General features: G+C 40.5%; 1 protein-coding gene across 1 annotated transcript in view; it reads right to left on the bottom strand.

Annotated features, from left to right (window-relative positions):
• Positions 1–17,433, bottom strand: part of LOC124545149 — a 149,891-nt gene that overhangs the window by 83,200 nt on the left and 49,258 nt on the right. The gene's annotated exons all lie outside the window — the stretch shown is intronic.

Genomic DNA, 17,433 nt, shown 5'->3' with positions numbered 1-17,433 from the left:
CCGAAAGTCAGATGGTATGTCGCCAGACTCATATATTCTACACACCAACGTCAATAGTCGTTTTGTTGCCACTTCCCCCAATGATTTTAGAAATTCTGATGGAATGTTATCTATCCCTCCTGCCTTATTTGACCGTAAGTCCTCCAAAGCTCTTTTAAATTCCGATTCTAATACTGGATCCCCTATCTCTTCTAAATCGACTCCTGTTTCTTCTTCTATCACATCAGTCAAATCTTCACCCTCATAGAGGCTTTCAATGTATTCTTTCCACCTATCTCCTCTCTCCTCTGCATTTAGCAGTGGAATTCCCGTTAAACTCTTAATGCTACCACCGTTACTTTTAATGTCACCAAAGGTTGTTTTGACTTTCCTGTATGCTGAGTCTGTCCTTCCGACAATCATATCTTTTTCGATGTCTTCACATTTTTCCTGCACCCATTTCGTCTTAGCTTCCTTGCACTTCCTACTTATTTCATTCCTCAGCGACTTGTATTTCTGTATTCCTGATTTTCCCGGAACATGTTTGTACTTCCTCCTTTCATCAATCAACTGAAGTATTTCTTCTGTTACCTATGGTTTCTTCTTTGTACGTTTTCCTTCCCAACTTCTGTAATGGCCCTTTTTAGAGATGTCCATTCCTCTTCAACTGTACTGCCTACTGCGCTGTTCCTTATTGCTGTATCTATAGCGTTAGAAAACTTCAAACGTATCTCGTCATTCCTTAGTACTTCCGTATCCACCTTCTTTGCGTATTGATTCTTCCTGACTAATGTCTTGAACTTCAGCCTACTCTTCACCACTACTATATTGTTATCTGAGTCTATATCTGCTCCTGGGTACGCCTTACAATCCAGTATCTGATTTCGGAATCTCTGTCTGACCATGATGTAATCTAATTGAAATCTTCCCGTATCTCCCGGCCCTTTCCAAGTATACCTCCTCCTCTTGTGATTCTTGAACAGGGTATTCGCTATTACTAGCTGAAACTTGTTACAGAACTCAATTAGTCTTTCTCCTCTTTCATTCCTTGTCCCAAGCCCATATTCTCCTGTAACCTTTTCTTCTACTCCTTCCCCTACAACTGCATTCCAGTCGTCCATGACTATTAGATTTTCGTCCCCCTTTACATACTGCGTTACCCTTTCAATATCCTCATACACTTTCTCTATCTGTTCATCTTCAGTTTGTGACGTCGGTGTCTATACCTGAACTATCGTTGTCGGTGTTGGACTGCTGTCGATTCTGATTAGAACAATCCGGTCACTGAACTGTTCACAGTAACACACCCTCTGCCCTACCTTCCTATTCATAACGAATCCTACACCTGTTATACCATTTTCTGCTGCTGTTGATATTACCTGATAGTCATCTGACCGGAAATCCTTGTCTTTCTTCCACTTCACTTCACTGACCCCTACTATATCTAGATTTAGCCTTTGCATTTCCCTTTTCAGATTTTCTACTTTCCCTACCACGTTCAAGCTTCTGACATTCCACGCCCCGACTCGTAGAACATAGTAGTGTTACTCATGGTCAAAAAATTCTCTTCGATGGTGACAGCAACATTATAGCCACTGAGAAAACAAGAGAAGTCCTCACAGAGAAAGCAAATGAAACTATCAAGTAAGTCTACGATTGGTCAGTGAGCAATAAAGTGACATTGAACATGAAGAAAACTAATGCCATGAATTTCAGTTTGAAGAGGGAAAACGACAATGTTAAATTAAATAGAGATGGTATCTCCATAGACTGTGTCACAAATGCAAATTTTCTAGGAATGAATGTTGATTCTCAGTTGAAGTGGTGTGAACATCCAAATGTACTTGCAAACAGAATGTCATCAGCATGTTATTCCCTTAGAATCCTATCATCAGTGTCTTCTAGTTATATACTATTCATATGTACGCTCAGTTATTAGCTATGGCATTCTTTTTTGGGGAACAAATGCACAAAATATGAACACAATTGTCAAACTCCAGAGAAGAGCCATAAGAATAATTACCAAAAATACTAGTCGAGCTCATTGTAAAAATCTATTCAAAGCACCAGGGATTTTAACTGGTCCATGTGAATACATTTACAAATCAGTTGTACACATAAAAAATAACATTGGTAATTACTGCACAAACAGCTCTGTCCATGACCATGGAACAAGAGCTACACTCAACTTACATTTACTACTAAAAAATAAACATAAAACTGTGCATTTTCTACCAAGGAATAAAACTCTACAATAAATTACCAAAAGAGATTAAAGAAATTGTAACAATACACTTATTTAAAAAGGCAGCTAAAAAGTACCTGTTATGCAACACATTTTATACATTCGAGGATTACTTAGATTAAACAGAGTGGGGGTTTGGTAAAAAAAAATGTTATACAAATAAATAATAATGATGATTTAAAACACCCTACTTTCCACATAACAACTTCACACTATGTTTTTTCCCTTCTTTTTTTTCCTTTTCTATAAATACATAACCCCAAGCTATGCATAGCTCAACACTAACACCTCTTCCTGTTTCTGAGTTCAACATCTCTCTCATTATAGAGGAATGCTGACTCATCTTTTTCGATAGCAAAATGGGAAGTTGTGGTACAGAAAGTGACCCAGAGATCACCGTGAGTGTGTGTGTGTGTGTGTGTGTGTGTGTGTGTGTGTGTGTGTTTGTGTGTAGTGAATGAAGTGTTACAAAACAATGTGTGTATAGTGTGTACAGTGACTGATAGTGAGATATGACTGACCAGTGTGGTATTACACTATTTAAGGAGTTATTTGCACAAACGTATTGTGTACTAGGAGTAAACCTAATGATTGTCTCTAACTGGAAGTCTGCAAATGTATGTGTATACGAATTAGCTTACTTTAAATTGGTCTAAACTTGTAAATACTTTGACATGTGCTATATCGTTGTTACAAGAGATCTACAGATGAATAAAGCTACTACTACTACTACTACTACTACTACTACTACTGCTATTTGGTCTGTGCACCTAACTGCTGCTGGTGGTCCGAGAATGGAGAATCCATATTTTTGAAAGCAGGGAATAATATTTTCTACATGAAAATTAGGGGTCAAAAGAAAAGGAATACACATGTATTTCACATAGAAAGATATGATAACTTTCAAACACGATAATAAGTATAACTACTGTAAAACTCAGTCAGATACTTACATACGACGTTATTAGGAAATGAGAGATACACATGTCGACTAAAGAAAAATATTGAATTACGTGAAAATAGATAACATTTCCACAATAAATCAAAGATATATTTAGAAGTTAATCACACTCATTTTCATTGTACATCTCACCAGCAAGTTGGTGTATCTTTGTCATGGTAATTTGAGAGGCAACAAAGGAAAGCATAAATGTCAGTATTTCGTAAATTTCAGTTTTAAAACCGAAAATTGTACTGTTACATTAAACTATGGTATAGTATAAGATATTAAACAGATATGGTTAGAGTATGAACCAAAATATATGCATTTTATATTAACTGAATCGCAGATACAAGCTGCTCTGGTTTCGTTTGAGATGCAAATAATTTCCTTTTACTTTTACACAAACCTATGAAGAACATAGTTGACCTAATAGGACAAAGATCAATTTCAATTCAGATCTCCATAAATATTCTAGTTTAACAATACGATACCGTCACTGGGGGTTGCAGGACTTGTTGTTGTAAGTATAGATTACTTATTTTCCATTTACGAAAACTGTGCATTGTTGTGCGGGAAAAGTAAGTAGTGGTTCCAGTCACGGTCTAACCTGACATTCCCACCCCCACCCCCAACCCCCAGCCAACCGCCTCTGCGTCAATTCCATGTTGTGAATTCAAGGCTTTTATGTAACCTGATGCCTGTCAAGTGTCAAAACAACCTTCTACCTACGCTTTAGGGCAATTGTGTTATCAAAAAGTGGCAGGAAAATGAAGGTCATCCTTCCATCCTGTATTCTAACCCCCCCCCCCTTCCCCAAATTGATCTAGGCCAATAGAAAGACTCAAAAATGCGGGAAATTTCCCCTCCGCCATTTTTTTCTAATCTAATGGTGTGACTATCATTCAAGCTCTATGCACTATTGTGAAAGGATCTTCCAAGAGATCAGCTACAGCTTACAGGCATAATGTAAAGAAACTGCACAGCAGAATTTAAGTATCATGAAGTCCTTCCTTTATTACTATAACAATATGTTTAAAACCATGGTATTTTCTGTAAGCACTCCTGCATATGACCATTTCCCATTGTTATTTACAATGTTGTGATAATATGGCACATTTTGTACTGGTTTCCTCTTTAACTATACCAACAGTGGTTATTTGTAAACAAGTAAATTACTGCTACATGGCAAGTGTATGAGGGATTATTAATGTGTGACATCGCAGTGACCGGCCGAGGTGGCCGAGCGGTTATAGGCGCTACAGTCTGGAGCCGCGCAACCGCTACAGTCGCAGGTTCGAATCCTGCCTCGGGCGTGGATGTTTGTGATGTCCGTAGGTTAGTTAGGTTTAAGTAGTTCTAAGTTAGGGGACTGATGACCTCATTAGTTAAATCCTATAGTGCTCAGAGCCATTTGAACCATTTGAACTTCGCGGTGTGTTAAAACAAGGACATTTTCAGTAAATACTCCAATGTATGTTCACTCCCGAATGCTGTTTACAACATTGGGGTAGTTTGCAACGCTATTTGACTAATTTAGTCCCACTTCCCAATATCATCAACAAAAGAGACGCATAAATAATAGACTTTAAAAATTTTATAACTATAACAGTAAGATATTTTAATAACTGCACCAAAAGCGCACGCTCAAAATTAGCACATTATGATACTTTCACCAATAACCTGATACGCCACGTTAAATCGTTAGCATAGTGCAGTATTTTAACAAATGCACCAATATCCCACTATTACCAAGTCCAGAAGTGCCTTGTTTCTGTGTGACTCACTAACAGGCAACTTTAGAGGTTCTGACACTATAGGATTACATTAGACTTGTACATAAACAGAAGTAAATACTGTAGATGTAGAAACGTTTCTACAGAAGGACATCGTTAAAATTACACTATAAACAACCCCTCCCCCTTGTGCTTCTACCATTGTCACCGCTATCATTGGATAGGAATGACAGAGGAATGCACTTTATTTAAAATAAGAAAAGAAATCTTCCGTCATCCACTTCACAAGTGCGTGTGGCCTCTGCACACTGTCCACCTTACTGCCGAGGTCACAGTCCTCCCGCTACAGTATTAATTGTGGTGCTCGAACGCGAATAATATGGGCAATGGCCAAGCGCCCACACGCCTCTTGTGTGCTCTCTGTCGCACCAGCCACCAACCCTCAAAAATCACCTGCACGTGACAGATAACAGCCAGCAGAGTCAAAGCGACCCTGGTGTGAGAAAAATATGTTTCCCTGCATTAATAGAGAATTTACGTACAATATTTATGTCTTCTGTGTTGGGGTCTGTGTTAACAAACTTCTCCATCACACCTGTCAGCTCACTTCTTAGTAGAGTATCTCACAAATTCTAAAACTTGCATTCTGTACAGCTGTCAGCTCTCCTTTTAGTAGAATATTTGTGTGTGATACTGGCACAACCATTACCAAATGTTCCATTAAAACGGCAGTATTCTGACATATAAGAGTACATAACCAACTTCTATCCTCCTAATTTTGAAAACCTTTTTTTTTTAATTTACGACTAATAGCTAGTACTCCAACACAGTAACGGAATCTGATGCACCACACAGATTTACACTAAGATATAGTCTAAAATAGGACTGTCAGTCCACTTTTCTTGTTTCGATACATCACTCAATAAAAATAGAAACCATTTAGGATCACTTTGTTGTCCACCCGTCTATCTGGCCATCTGTTAGAACCACTTTTTATCAGGAACGGGTAATATCAACTAGATACTTATGCAGCTACTAAAGCCCATAGTCCCTTGGCGACGCAAAAACATCTAAGCTACTAATTCAATGTAATCAAAAGATACGGTCGTTTTTGATACCCACAAATTCATTTATCAGAACCAGTAGGGCACTTCAACGACCTAGAACCATGAAACTTGGCAGAAAGGAAGGTTTACTGTGCAACTAAACGACATAGACTGAAAATTGTTATTCTGTAATTATGTCACACAACAAACATTTCTTTGACTAGTTGTTGTTCATCTATCTGTGTGTCCATCTTTTAAGACCCCTTCTTCTAAGGAACGGATGAAAGAATGAAGCTGAAATTCATGTGAAATATAGGAACGGATAAAGGTACGAAGCTGAAATTTATGTCAAATATTAACATCTACGGTCACTTGACGATGTACGAAACTTAAATTTCTGTGTTAATGCAATCAAAAGATCTGGCCGTCTGTTAAGACCCCGTTTTGTCAGAAAAATTTGAAATTTTTGTCAAAAATTAAAGTCTATGGTTCCTTGACAGTGCAAAACATTTAAGTTTCTAAGTCTACGCAGTCAAAAGATATGGCCATTTGCGTTACTTATTTTGATACTCACAAACTCACTCTCCAAAACCTAGAGACGAATTATCTATATACATAACTTTTCTACGAAATCCTCAAAGCACAAGCCCCACTAACACTTCTTTCATCATAGTGGAATAGCACTGTGTGTTGCTGCCTCCATCCATTAACAAACTGTACCTCCTAAATCATATACAGCCCCACTTTCTATCCTTCTAATTTTGAAATGCATTTTGTTTACAACGAATATCGAGTATTCCAGTAGAACAATGGGATCGGATGTGTGAAATATTACCTAGTAATTTAAATCTCTAGGCAGACAGAACATAGTTTAATAACCTCTTCTTGGTCCTGATTGTCTGGAAGGTAAACTTTTCCATGCATATCCCCTTCAAGTGTTCTTCTTAGTCAGTGGAAAAACTTCATAGTGACATTGGTGGTACATATACTTTATGTTCTCGAAATCCTTTGCTATTTGTCCAAAGAACCTGTGAGATATCATTGTTTGTAGTAACCGGTCCTAATGCGGTAATATCTCCATTTTATGATATTATGGAGAATAACGTCCTGAATCCAGAAAAACGTGTTTTTCTGGCATTAATGTGAGACATAATTATGTATAACACATGTTGCATCTGTTCGAGTCTGCATTATAATTTACGTCACCACATTTGGGGAGTGGGGGGTGGAATGGGGGAATAACGACACAAGAAAAGTGAGTGGTCTACTGCAGTGTAAACTGGTTGGCACCTATTTCTTTGCTATGCTAAAGTGCTGAAACTCAAGTTCCATACATAAGAGCACAGGCACAAAAGTTGTTCCTCAAGTGGCTTCATGGCTGTGGAATGTAATTTGTCAAATTCTCCTTATCTTGATTCTGATTCCAGTGATATACTTTCCCAAGACCTATGAGCTCTGAGACATATGTAACTGAAATCTTCGAATATTTTGAAGTAACCATCTGAACAATCTAAAGTGAAATGATTCCATAAAACGAAATGCATATGAATCGCACACTGACGTTAATAGTGAAAGGACCGCGAGAATTCCGTTAATAGAGAGGTGTTTGGGTATGAGTAGAGGGAATTGGTCTGTGCATGTGCAACATGATTAGCTCAGTCCCAGCAGAAGCTATCAGTGAGTAGTAGTATGGTATTCTGCCTTACAGCAGGTCGTGTCATGGGTTAAGCCTCTTCCACTTTTGTCTGTCCATAGCGAGCCTTTTCATTTCTGAATATTTGTCTGCTTTGATATTGTCCAGCATTTGATATTTTGTTTTCCATCTTCCCTTTTCTCCCTGCACCATTCCTTCTATTCCTTCTTTTAATAAACAGTCTCTCCTCAAACAATGTCCAGTCCAGTTCCGTTTTCTCTTTCTGATGACTTTCAGCATGTTTCTTTCTTCTCCAACTCTACTTAATGCTTCTTCGTTCCTTACTCGGTCTTCCCAATCCACTTTTTCCATTCTTCTCCATATCCACATCTCTAGTGCCTCCAGTCTTCTTTCATCTTCCTTCCTCAACGTCCTGGTCTCCGCACCATACAGTTCAACGCTCCAAATGTAACATTTCGCACGTCTTTTCCTCAGATCTTTGTTTAGTGGTTCACAAAGTAATTTATGTTTCCTCTTGAATCCTTCTTTTCCCATTATAATTCTTTTCCTAATTTCTGCTGAGCAATACATATCATCCATTATTAAACTTCCCAAGTAATTGAAGTTATTCACTTGCTCTATTTCCTCTCCCCCTATTTTCATACGGCATTTCCTCTTCTTTCCTGCAATTACCATGCTATTCGTTTCCTTCTTATTCATCTTCATTCCATATTCTTCTAATTTTGTGTTTAGATCATATAACATTCGTTCCATCTCTCTTGCATTCTCTGCCGTCACAACCATGTCGTCTGCAAACCTTATGCATTCAACACTCCGACCCCCTATACAAACTCCTCTCCTTCCATCAAAACTTTCATTAATAATTTCCTTCAGATAGAGGTACATGGAGAAGTAAAGGAAGGTGTATGTTGTGTTCATCGATCTTGAGAAGGCTTTTGACTACGTCAGGTGGAACAAACTGATGAAAGTCGTAAGGAAACAAGGAGTTGAATGGAGGGATAGACGGCTAGTTAGAAATTTATACTTGAACCAGAGAGCAAGAGTAGGAATAGGAGGTGTGATCAGCAAAGAAACTGAACTGGGAAGAGGTGTAAGACAAGGTTGTTGTATATCAATGAGTTATCATCGGTAATGTAATGGAACAATAGTGGTCTCTTCACCTTTTTATTTTTTATTTACAGTACATTGTATTTACCTGCATCAAGATCCCTGTAGCAGTCACTTTTAGGTACAATTCGCTTTTAGATACAAAACGCTGGAAGGCCTATTTTGCGTTCCAGAGTCAACATATACACTTGACTAAGCAATCTGTGACTTGATGCTGTGTTGGGATGTATTGCAAGGAAGTATACCTCATTCTGTCACCACACCAACTGTCCGTAACGTATTAGTTATAATTCACTGGCTGGATCCATATGCTTTACTTTAGCAATATTACATTGATTAGACAGATATGCTTGAAAAACTCATTATACACTGGGAGTAGTTGCTGTTTCTGGCAGAAGGTACGGGATTTTAATGTAATCACTGGATATATGAGAGAAATGATGCCGCATATCTGTACTTTTGCACTTTAATAGGGGAAAGACCAGTCGCTCTACTGACAAGGTGTCATGACGAATATACCGTTTACAATACACAGTAGTAATAAACTGCCATCAAACAGCATATTGGGGAAAACTGGCAAAAAAGCGCTAGAATACATTTCGAGGAAACAGAAGAAATCCATTTAGCGTAAAGCACCTTATTTTCGGATGGTGACCTAATTCCGAAGAGATGGATATTTGCTCCCTGGGCAGTACCGCCAATGCGGAAACTGGTTAATCTCCTTGTTTTTTTCGCCATTTTAGTGTCAAGTGCATCATTTGTATTCTGCCCTCGCAGTTGTCTTTTTCTTAATACTTTGCATTCGAATGTAAGGTTTTGCAGACAAAACGTAAGCATCAAAGTAGTAGGGTAAGTAATTTGACATTTTAGTCTTATTTATTAGTGATATATCACTTTAACGAAACTTGTGAGCAGTTTTTAAATACAATAATTGATACATCTTTTGGTAGGGCGGCCATATTCGTCAAATGGTACAGATGCCTAATTTCGGATACTGACAGGGTAACATCGGCCATAAGAGAAGGGGGCCCCTTTAAAGATTTTGCATTTTGTTGTTGTTCAGGAGATCCGTGGGGAGGAAAGAAAGGTTTCGACACAGTAAAATATGAGGAAGGCAATGCAAGCCATTGGAAATGAACAAATGCAGCTCTTAAAATCACCTATAATGTTTCAAGTTTCAATGTAGTGGCAAGTGTATCACTATTGTAATCAAATTGGGGTTTTCTCAGAATTAGTTTCTGTAATAGCAAAAAATTCCGTAAGTTCTGAAGTCTTAAATTTTCGTTGTGAAACAACCCTATCCTAAATTAGGAATCACACTATGCAAAATTGGTCACCGGTTTAGTACATTCTCAAAAATGAACAAGTTTCTTTGACATTCGTTATGAAACATAATCTGTTGACTTTTGCTATAAGACGTTACTGTAGCCAAAATGAATACCACCTTACCGAAGTCCGTCATTTTTGAGGCGCTTTCAGTTGAATTTTAAGCAGCCATATCCTTAGATTTTCTTGGGTATCCGAAAGCAGGGTGCCTTAACATCAAGTGGAATGGACATTCTGTTTGGGTTATTCCAACATCTCTGATGACTGATTCTATCACGTGTGGGTGGTTTTTTGATGGTTGCTGGTCGTTGTGGCAGAGAGCATCCAAGAGACCATTCTCTCCATTTCACTCAGTCTCTCCATCTCACTACCTGTCGCATGTGTAGGCCGTTGTCCATTGCTCGTCTAGTTTGCACTCCAGTAGCTTAATTAACACTGTAGTAGAAGGAATGCGATCCTGGCCGTAAGGCGCAGACGGGCAGTGTAGAGGCCACGCGCATTTATGGAGTGGATAACGGAAGATTCGTCAAAAAAATAAATAAACGCATTTATCCGCCACTCCTCCCCAGTGCCAAAGTGTTTACAGAGTAATTTTAACGGTTTATTGTCTGTAGAAACGTTCCTACGCCCATCTCCTGCTGTAGTCTTAGAGTGTCAGAACGTCTAAGGTAGCATGAAAGTGACGTCACATAGGGACAAGCTGCTTGACGACTTGGTAGTAGCAGGACCGCATTTTTTTCTGCGTGCTAGTTGCTTAACGTACGACATTGGTGTATTTCATAAAATATCGCACTATGATAAGTGTTTAGAATGGAAATTGGTGTATTTGTTAAAATATCGCACTGTTCTAACTGTTTGCGTGAGATATCGCTGTATTCGTTATCACATCGTGCTATTTACTAAACTTTTAAAGGTTAGCATTTAGGTGGGTTTTTGGTTGATGATACCGAAAAGTGGGAAAAAGTTGGTTAAATAATGTAATAATTTACCCCAAAATTATAAACAGCATTAGGAGGTGGTCATACATTGAAGTATTTACAGATACTTTTATTGTTTTTAACGTACTATGACATCACACAACAATAATTCAGGGACAAGATGCTTACATTGTAATGTAGCCATAGTTTATTTGTTTAAATAAATATTGTGGTAACTGTTAAGCTTTTAAATAACAGTATTTATATGTGTTTCTGGTTGACAATCGTGAAGAGTGGGAAAAATCAGCCAGAAGATGTGCATATGCAGGAGTGCTTACAGAAAATGCCATCATTTTCAACAAACATATTAATGGCACTTAAGGTGTTAATAAGACACTCGAAGACAAAACAGAAACGACGTACGACAAAAGAAATATTGTAATGAGGCGGAAATCGGTAGATGTGATGTGCAGGTACAGACAAACCAACGATTACAATTTCAGAAAATTTTGATGATTTATCCAAGAGAAAGAGCTTCACAAATTCAATTGTACGTTTGTCCACCTCTGGTCCTTATGCAAGCCCTTATTCCGCTTAGCATTGATTTTCCAGAGTTGTTGGATGTATTCCTGAGCGATACGGAAACCCACAATCTACTCTGTAGGAATCAACATGGATTCCGGAAACAGCGATCGTGTGAGACCCAACTCGCTTTATTTGTTCATGAGACCCAGAAAATATTAGATACCGGCTCCCAGGTAGATGCCATTTTCCTCGACTTCCGGAAGGCGTTCGATACAGTTATGCACTGTCACCTGATAAACAGAGTAAGAGCGTACGGAATATCAGACCAGCTGTGTGGCTGGATTGAAGAGTTTTTAGCAAACAGAACACAGCATGTTGTTCTCAATGGAGAGACGTCTACAGACGTTAAACTAACCTCTGGCGTGCCACAGGGGAGTGTTATGGGACCATTGCTTTTCACAATATATATAAATGACCTTGTAGATTCTGTCGGAAGTTCCATGCGCCTTTTCGCGGACGATGCTGTAGTATACAGATAAGTTACAGCATTAGAATATTGCAGCGAAATGCAGGAAGATCTGCAGCGGATAGGCACTTGGTGCAGGGAGTGGCAACTGACCCTTAACATAGACAAATGTAATGTATTGCAAATACATAGAAAGAAGGATCCTTTACTGTATGATTATATGATAGCGGAACAATCACTGGTAGCAGTTACTTCTGTAAAATATCTGGGAGTATGTGTACGGAATGATTTGAAGTGAAATGACCATATGAAATTAATTGTTGGTAAGGCGGGTGCCAGGTTGAGATTCATTGGGAGAGTCCTTAGAAAATGTAGTCCATCAACAAAGGAAATGGCTTTCAAAACATTCGTTCGACCTATACTTGAGTATTGCTCATCAGTGTGGGATCCGTACCAGGTCGGGTTGACAGAGGAGATAGGAAGATCCAAAGAAGAGCGGCGCGTTTCGTCACAGGGTTATTTGGTAAGCGTGATAGCGTTTCGGAGATGGTTAGCAAACTAAAGTGGCAGACGCACCAAGAGAGGAGCTCTGCATCGCGGTGTAGCTTGCTGTCCAGGTTTCGAGAGGGTGCATTTCTGGATAAGGTATCGAATATATTACTTACCCCTACTTATACCTCCAGAGGAAATCACGAATGTAAAATTAGAGAGATTCGAGAGCGCACGGAGGCTTTCCGGCAGTTGTTCTTCTCGCGAACCATACGCGACTGGAACAGGAAAGGAAGGTAATGACAGTGGCATGTAAAGTGCCCTCCGCCACACACCATTGGGTGGCTTGCGGAGTATAAATGTAGATGTAGATGTAGATACCGACATTTAGGCTGGTATCCAGTGCGACTCCAGACATATCTTCACTGGTCGTCGGGCCTCATTTCTAATGGAATCTCATCAGTGAAGACAATGCTACCCCAGGCCACGCGAGTCCAGGCAGAAGACGGGTCTGGAGATGCCCCAGGGAGCAGTGGGATACCAACCTAACTACTGTCTGCCATACGGCCCGATTATCTGGAATAATGGTCTGGGTTCATAGCAAGACCCGTTTCACTGTCTTCCGCGGAAACCTACAGCACAGCGGTACATCAACGATATTCTGTGCCCAGTTCTGTTGCTCTTCATGACAAACCATCCTGTGCTTACATTTCAGCAAGATAACGGCCGCCTGGACACGGCGAGAGTTTCTACTACTTGTCTTCGAGCTTGCGAAACCCTACCTTGGCCACCTAGGACGCCAGATCTGTCTCCAATTGAGAACGTTTCCAGCATTATTGGCAAGGCCTATCTGCCATCTCAGGATTTTGACGATCTTCGGCGCCAGTCGGGCCGAATTTGGCACTGTGTCCCTCGGGGGACATCAAACAACTCCGTCAGTCCGTTCCAGCGCCACTGGTTGCTCGAGGCCAGAGGTAAACCAACGTGTTACTGACTTCATCAGCTTCTGGATCTCTCTTGAATAACATACCTATTTTTCTGACATTGTAAACATTTGTTTGTACATGTACATCACATCTCCGATTTCAGTCTCGTTTGGATAGTTCGTTCGTAGTGCATAGTTGCGATTTTCTACTTTGTCCTGCAGTGTACTTATATTAGACTGGCCAGTTTCTTTTTATTAGGCCTAGGGCAGGTGGCTCATCTCTCTGATCCTTTCACTACGATGCACACCTCAAATGAGGAATCTCACACGACTGTGCTAGAGAGGAAATGGAGAGGGGGAAGGAGGACTTGGTTTCCTGCCTTTTTTACGTCATTCTTTTATCCTGGATTCGTGGGTGGATGGGAGAGATGATAATCTTCATTTTCTCGCTATTTTTTAGTCTAGTAATTGCCATAGAGGCATGAGTGGAAGGTCATTACAAGTTTCAGATTACATAGCGACCTTGAATTAACAAACGCAGTTAACCTAGAGGCTCCTGGTTCAAATGGCTCTGAGCACTATGGGACTTAACTTCTGAGGTCATCACTCCCCTAGAAATTGGAACTACTCAAACCTAACTAACCTAAGGACACCACACACACCCATGCCCGTAGCGGTCGCGCGGTTCCAGACTGTAGCGCGTAGAACCGCTCGGCCACCCCGGCCGGCTAGAGGGTTCTGGTATCAAATTACTTCGTTACCTTCAAAATGGCGCTTGAACCCGCCCATAACCGCTATTGAAATAAAACTGAATAGCGCAAGGGCAGTACAACCTACACAACGATCATCGGGATTTTCTCCGTGCCCTGCAACACTCATTAATGAGGATATCACAGTCATATCAGACTTTTCAACTGTTGGAAGACAAGAGCTTCATGCGGTGTATGTAACCACTAGAGAGGTCAGTGGTCACGAATTGCGTTGGCGAGCACGTTCTGCGAAATGGCTCCTGAGTACTCACCAACGACGCTGAAAACCACGTAAAACGCGTTGCGCCTGGCATATGAGCGCGTTTTAATACACACGAATACCGTTTGCGTTATTCGCACTAGGCGCCATTCTTCTGTGATTCTGACCTGCTTTGTTGGAGTTGACTGCTGTGCCTGTCAACCTACCGCAAAACTGTACAAAATTCTTCTACATCTACATCCATACTCTGCAAGCCACTTGACGGTGTGTAGCGGAGGGTACCTTGAGTACCTCTATCGGTTCTCCCTTATAATCCAGTCTCGTATTGTTCGTGGAAATAAAAATTGTCGGTATGCCTCTGTTGGGCTCTAATCTCTCTGATTTTATCCTCATGGTCTCTTTGCGAGATATACGTAGGAGGGAGCAATATACAGCTTGACTCTTTGGTGAAGGTATGTTCTCGAAACTTTAACAAAAGCCCGTACCGGGCTACTGACTGTCTCTCTTGCGGAGTCTTCCACTGGAGTTTATCTATAATCTCCGTAACGCTTTCGCGATTACTAAATGATCCTGTAACGCAGCACTCTGCTCTCCGATGGATCTTCTCCATCTCTTCTATCAACCCTGTCTAGTACGGATCACTCACCGGTGAGCAGTAATGCAGTGGGCGAACAAGTGTACTGTAACCTACTTCCTTTGTTTTCGGGCTGCATTTCCTTAGGATTCTTCGAATGAATCTCAGTCTAGCATCTGCTTTACCGACGATTAATTTTATATGGTCATTCCATTTTAAATCATTTCTAATGCCTACTATCAGATAATTTACGGAATTAACTGCTTATAGTTGTTGAGCTGCTATATTGTAGCTAAATGATAAAGGATCTTTCTTTCTGTGTATTCGCAGCACATTACGCTTGTCTACATTGAGATTCGATTGCCATTCCCTGCACCATGCGTCAATTCGTTGCAGATCCTCCTGCATTTCAGTACAATTTTCCATTGTTACAACCTATCGATATACTACAGCATCATTCGCGAATTAGCCACAGTGAACTTCCGAACTAACCCACAAGGTCATTTACATGTAGTGCGAATAGCAATGGTCCTACGACACTCCCCTGCGGCACACCTGAAATCACTCTTACTTCGGAACACTTCTCTCCATTGAGAATGACATGCTGATTTCTGTTAGCTATGAGCTCTTCCATCCAATCACACAATTGGTCTGATAGTTCATATGCTCTTACTTTGTTCATTAAACGACTGTGGGGAACTGTATCAAACGCCTTGCGGAAGTCAAGAATCACGGCATCTACCTGGGAACCCGTGTCTATGGCCCTCTGAGTCTAGTGGACGAATAGCACGAGCTGGATTCCACACGATCGTCTTTTTCGAAAACCATGCTGTTTCCTACAGAGTAGATTTCTAGTCTCCAGAAAGTCACTATACTCGAACATGATACGTGTTCCAAAATTCTACATCTGATAGACGTTAGAGATACAGGTCTATAGTTCTGCACATTGGTTCGACGTCCCTTCTTGAAACCGGGGATGACCTGTGCCCTTTTCCTATCTTTTGGAACGCTACGCTCTTCTAGAGACCTACGGCACACCGCTGCAAGAGCGCGGGCAAGTTCTTTCGCGTACTGTGTGTAAAATCGAACTGGTGACCATCAGGTCCAGCGGCCTTTCCTCTTTTGAGCGGTTTTAATTGTTTTTCTATTCCTTGTCATTTATTTCGATGTCTACCGTTTTGTCATCTGTGCGACAATCTAGAGAAGGAACTACAGTGCAGTCTTCCCCTGTGAAACAACTTTGAAAAATACATTTAGTATTTCGGCCTTTAGTCTGTCATCCTCTGTTTCAGTACCATTTTGGTCACAGAGTGTTTGGACATTTTGTTTTGATCCACCTACAGCTTTGACATAAGACCAAAGTTTCTTAGGATTTTCTGCCAAGTCAGTAGATAGAGGTTTACTTTCGATATCGTTGAAAGCCTCTCGCATAGCCCTCCTCACACTACATTTCGCTTCGTGTAATTTTTGTTTGTCTGCAAGGCTTTGGCTATGTTTATGTTTGCTGTGAAGTTCTCTTTGCTTCCGTAGCCGTTTTCTAACTCAGTTGTTGTACCACGGTGGCTCTTTTCCATCTCTTACGATCTTGCTTGGCACATACTCATCTAATGCATATTGTACGATGGTTTTGAACTTTGTCCACTGATCCTCAACACTGTCTGTATTGAGATAAAACTTTTGTGTTGAGCCGTCAAGTACTCTGAAATAAGCTTTTCGTCACTTTTGCTAAACAGGAAAATCTTCCTACAATTTTTACTGCACTACTGGCCATTAAAATTGCTACACCAAGAAGAAATGCAGATGATAAACGGGTATTCATTGGACAAATATATTATACCATAACTGACATGTGATTAGATTTTCAAGTAATTTGAGTGCATAGATCCTTAGAAATCAGTACCCAGAACAACCACCTCTGGCCGTAATAACGGCCTTGATATGCCTGGGCATTGTGTCAAACAGAGCTTGGATGGCATGTACAGGTACAGCTACCCATGCAGCTACAACACGATACCACAGTTCATCAATAGTAGTGACTGGCGTATTGTGACGAGTCAGTTGCTCGGCCACCATTCACCAGACGTTTTCAATTGGTGAGAGATCTGGAGAATGTGCTGGCCAGGGCGGAATTTGAACATTTTCTGTACCCAGAAAGGTCCGTACAGGACCTGCAACATGCGTTCGTGCATTATCCTGCTGAAATGTAGGGTTTCACAGGGATCGAATGAAGGGTAGAGCCACGGGTCGTAACACATCTGAAATGTAATGTCCACAGTTCAAAGTGCCGTCAATGAGAACAAAAGGTAACCGAGACGTGTAACCAATGGCAACCCATACCATCACTCCTGGTGATACACCAGAATGGCGATGACGAATACACGCTTCCGATGTGCGTTCACCGCGATGTCACCAAACACGGATGCGACCATCATGATGCTGTAAACAGAACCTGGATTCATCCGAAAACATGACGTTTTGCCATTCGTGCACCCAGGTTCGTCGTTGAGTACACCATCGCAGGCGATCCTGTCTGTG

This window comes from Schistocerca americana, chromosome 8, assembly GCF_021461395.2.
Source record: "Schistocerca americana isolate TAMUIC-IGC-003095 chromosome 8, iqSchAmer2.1, whole genome shotgun sequence".
In the NCBI taxonomy this organism is placed as follows: Eukaryota; Metazoa; Arthropoda; class Insecta; order Orthoptera; family Acrididae; genus Schistocerca; species Schistocerca americana.
The sequence above is the reverse complement of the archived record's forward strand: the minus strand, read 5'-3'. Positions and strand labels throughout refer to the sequence as shown.